This window comes from Mastomys coucha, unplaced genomic scaffold (genome assembly GCF_008632895.1).
Source record: "Mastomys coucha isolate ucsf_1 unplaced genomic scaffold, UCSF_Mcou_1 pScaffold7, whole genome shotgun sequence".
Lineage (NCBI taxonomy): Eukaryota > Metazoa > Chordata > Mammalia > Rodentia > Muridae > Mastomys > Mastomys coucha.
This window is the reverse complement of record NW_022196913.1, coordinates 68,398,510-68,403,555: the sequence shown is the minus strand read 5'-3', so window position 1 is coordinate 68,403,555 and position 5,046 is coordinate 68,398,510.

The following is a 5,046-nucleotide window of genomic DNA, read 5'->3' as shown; positions in this document are numbered from 1 at the left end:
CCCAACATCTTGGCTCCACCTTCTAGAGGCAGCCCATTTAATAGGACATGGAAGAAGGGATCTTTGCCTTTTGTCCATTTACCCTTGCTCTTGTGGGGGAATTTGTCTATGCTGTTACTATGGCCAAGATCAAATCCAGCATCTTCAGGATTCCAAAGTAGACTGACCACTAGCAGCTCTCAGGAATCCTCCGGAACTTCAGTACCAGATTGGGACTGCTGAGACAGCCAATCTTGTAGGCTGAATGCCTACCAGTTTCTCAACTATCCTGTTGTGAGGCAACCATTGTTGGACTACCCTGAATATATCCTTCAAGCCCATATGACAAATCCCATATATGAATGTGTGCGTGTACTCGCAAGTGGCATGTATGTGTGTGTGCACGTGCGTGTGTGTGAGTGTGTGAGTGTGTGTGTGTGTGTGTGTGTGTGTGTATGCAAGCACGTGTGTGTTCATCTCTGGTCCTTCAGGGAGCTCTGATTAATACAGGAGACTTGCTCCTGACCCCCACCATTTTATTTATTTATTTATTTATTTATTTTTTACTGTGGTCATGCTCCTCAAGTTTGTCCTGTGCTCTTGAAGGGAGGCTGGAGCTTGCTTCTTCCTAGCTCTTTATAGAATTCCATTCTGTGTCCCCATAATCTATTTTTCTACTTATAAAGACATTCAGATTCTATCCTGTTTGTGTTTTTATGGTTGTTTCTACTGACTTGCTTCTATTGATAGAAGCCAGGATCTCAATTTTGATAATCTGCTTAAGAAAAAAGAAAAAGCATTTCTTATTGTTTTTAAGAAAGATAACTTTTCAATTGCCCCCACATTCCAAGCCCCTGTCAGAGGACTGTGTGTATAGCAGAAATCCACCAATGTTTTCTTTTTTGTTTTTTTTTTTAAGCTACTTACCTATTTATTTATTTAGTGTGTGTTGGAGTGTGCACATGTAGAGGTAAAAGAACTGTAAGCCAGAGTCACCTATCTCCTTACACCATGTGGAATTCTAGGCTCAAGCTCTGGCCATCAGGCATGACAGTGAGCACAAAAAAAATCCTTACTGAAACCAATAAAGAAGAGGATAGATTCAATACAAGATTTTGAGTGTTCTTCTTTTTGAGTTACAAAAATAACAAGCTGTACTGAATGGCTAAAGCCTAAATTTTCTTAAACAACCAGCATTCCTAGGGAATGTGTCAGCTTCGTGGAAGCATGGATGGTTTTCAGAGAGATGGTGCACCAGTTCTTCAGCACTGCATATCAAGAAGGGTCCAATTGTGGTCTGCTCCAACCCCTCCCTCCAAATGAACTTGTCCTTCAGACTCCGTTTTAGGTTCTGCTGTGGGCTGAATTCTTTCCCTCAAAGGCACATGTGAAGTCTTAACTATCATTAATTCAGCAGAATGTACTTTAAAAGATGGGGATTTGGAAAGGTCAAGTCAAGGCAAAGCCATTAGTTTACCCTTTATGATATCCTTGTAAGAAGGGCACACACACACACACACACAACCACTGGAGGACACAGGACAAGTCACCATGCTTAGATCTTCTTTTTCTTTCTGAGATAGGCTCTCATGTATCTCAGAGCTTTTGTTGAACTCTCTATGTATTAGAGGATGACCATGAACCACTCCTGATCCTCCTGCCTCTGGGATTACAAGCATGTGTCACTAGATTCAGTTGATGCTGTACTGTAGATCAGACTCAGGCTTTGTGTGTAGGCAAGCAAGCGTCCACTGCACTCCACTAAGCCACATCCCCAGCCCTACTAGCTTCTTCTTGCGGAAATCACCATGGATTTTTTTTCTTGGTTGGTTTGTTTGTTTGTTTGCACTCTGCAGACACTCCTGGAGCTTTCTCCTCTTTAGCACTGAGGCTCCGTGGAGCCTTTGGTTTATGGCACCCCAGGATCTACTCTGCTCCTTCCCTCCTTTCCAAGCTGTTTGTCTTGGTTTTTCTTTTTTTCTTTCTTTCTTTCTTTTTTTTTTTTTTTAAGGTTTTTTCGAGACAGGGTTTCTCTGTGTAGCCTTGGCTGTCCTGGAACTCACTCTGTAGACCAGGCTGGCCTTGAACTCAGAAATCCACCTGCCTCTGCCTCCCAAGTGCTTGGATTAAAGGCGTGTGCCACCACTGCCTGGCTTGTCTTGGTTTTTCTATTCACACCACACCATTGCTTTGTCAGTTGGAAATCTTACTTTTCTGGGTTTTGTTCTTGCTGTTTAAACAATTCTCTTGACTCCTTCAATTACTCTTTTGGTAATTTGGTTGTTCATTTCCTCCAACTCAGGATTGTAACAAACACATTCACCTCTGAACATTTCTTATCTACCCCTTTGGTCCTCAAAGCCTACCAGTTGGCTTAGCTGCTTGTGACTATCTTTTTCACAGGGAAGAGGCCGCTGTGGGGGTTGGGGGCAGTCACTGTAGAGTTGGGATCCGTGCATAGAGCCAGAATGCTTCCCAGAAAGCTTGTGAGGACCTGTCTGAAGACAGAATCAAAGGATGGCCACACCCAAAGCGTAGCCAATATGGTACACCGGACAATTCTGGGCAAGAGTGGCATCTATCCTGATGTGGGCAAGTGTCCCTTTAGGAACCTGTTATTCACCTGAAAGCTTTCCAGGTGTTAAACTCACGATACATGATGACAAATGGATAGAAGTGCTCAGGGTACAAGGGACATGCACGTGTGGATGCCTGTGTATAGGACAGCAGTATCTCAATTAGCCAAAATATTCAGAAAGGCAGGCAGAGGTTTGATCGTGCCTCCGTGAGGTCTGTTTCTAGACCTGCTTCAAAAATCTTCTCTGATGCGTCTCCATCTGGCCCCACCCTGGGATCTCCACTTTAGGAGTTATTCTTTCTGGGTATGTTCTAACAAACCAAGTTAACCTGTAGAGCTCATCAGCCATCAACGCCCCCATGCCAGTTCCTTATCAGTCCAGACAAGCCTGAGTTGAGCTGAGCTGAGCTGTCAGTCATTAACACCTCCATGCCAAATGGTTTGTCAGAGTGGGTGGCTCTGAGGCTGGCTTTCTGGAAGGGATGGGACATAAGCAAATGTTAGAACTCTGAAGTAGCCATTTGAGGAGAAAGGCCCCTTTGCTGGGGTCTCAGGGAACACCAAAAGGGAATCCAAAGGGAAGAACAAAGCAGGTAGCTCTAGAATGGGGCTGTGTGTGGGTTGATCTACCCCTTCCCCAGTTTTTTCTTCCAGCACCAAAGGCTTGCTTCTTCCTGTCTTGCTATGTTATTCTTGCTCATGTTCATGTGTTTGTACTGAAAACAGTTTTCCCCAATTTTAAGGTAGGAGACTAAAATGGGAGCACATATATTTCGGTTATATGGATGATGGACTTGTGTTTTCACTAAGCCACAAACTCTGTGTGGCTGTGCCTGGCCTTCCAATGGAGATGCTTTGCTGGAGAGTCAGGACTATCCCTCAGTGTCCAGGCCTCTTTCAACACCCTGTGCTGAATTCTGCATTTGGAAATTGAGCTCCAAAGAAGCCCCCAGCATCACACAAACCGCACTCAGGCCCTCCCAAACCGAGTGTTTGTTCTTAACAGCCTTAAGCAAATCTAAAAGGAGCCAGTAGCCCGAAGCACTACAAGCGAGGGTCTTCATTTTAACCCCCCCAGAAACACCAACTGTGTAAACTCCCCCAGACTTTTCCCACAGCAGAGCTGACAGCTTTTTACTAGGGCCATCCAAAGGTCCTTGGCATTACTCTTTATTTTTCTTACCTCTTTCTTTCATAGTCTAGATATTTCTATTTGGAGATGTCACTATTTCTTCTGCAGTCCACTCACTTGCAGATGAAGAGGGAGAGAGGGATATGTCAAGGGAGACATGAATCTGCTTTTGTTGTCTTGTAGGAAAAGGGCTCCCCCCTTTCTTTTTTCTTCCTTGCTCCCTTTCTGCTCTCCCATTTATTTGACTTCCGTTCTCTCCTCCTTTTTCTCTCCCTCCCCCTCCTTTCATCCTTCTCCCACCTTTCCTTCCTTTTTCCTCTAATTTGTTTTCAGTCTCCCTCCTCTTTCTTCCCTCTCCCCCTTTCCCCTCCCTTTCTTCTCTTTCTCTCTCTCCCTCCCTCCCTCTCCCCCTCTCTCTCTTTCTCCCTCTGTCTCTTCTCTCTGTCTCCCTGTCTGCCTCCCTCCCTTCCTCATTCCCTTTCATTCTTTCTTTTCTTCAGCTATGACTCAGAATCCAGTGTTTGGCTAACACTCATTTTAGTAGTTCATTTTGACTAAAGGCGGTTGGCATGAAACCTATTCCTAGACCAGCCTAATTCACAGGTTTGTCCAGCATTCCGAAGCTTAATTACTCAAAGCTCTTCAAGTGCAAACATTCTGGAAACTCAAATGACCCTATTAAAAATATCATCTCGTGGGGAGGGATAAATGGTAACTCCCGGGATTATTATTATTATTTAATAATTTGTGGGCTTGGGCATGTCCCCACACACACCTAATCACAGTCAGCTTGAATGAAGAGCCCACAGGCTGGTTTTCGGGGCTGGGGTGTGGCTCAAGGGTGGAGCTTTACCTTACCTCACACAAAGGCTGATCAGGTGTCTCTGCTGCAAGACCAGCTAGTGAATTCTTGATAAGTTGTCACCTTGACCCCTTGCCTTCCCAGCTATAATTCATCTTTATAAACGCCATCCACCAGGTCTATGTGAGACACAGTGTACCCAGCAGTTTAACAGATACATGCTGCTCTAACCTGAATCGGCCCTTGTAATTCAAGGGGAGAGGCCCAGCACGACCCACCAGCACCTCCACCCCAAACCAATCACCCGAGGTTGCCTGGTACAGGAAGGCAGCGTGGGTGGGATCATTTGGGTGGTATCCCCCAAAAACCACAGTAATTGGAGGGGAAAGGAAGCAAATATCAATTATGATCCCTCAGCCAGTTTCCCAGCTTGGATTCCAAGGAGCCCCACCTTGGTGTCTTCAGAACTAGTGGCTTCCCCGGACAGACAACAACAACAACAACAACAACAACAACAACAAAAACCCAAAAGACAAAACAACAAAGCACCCCCCC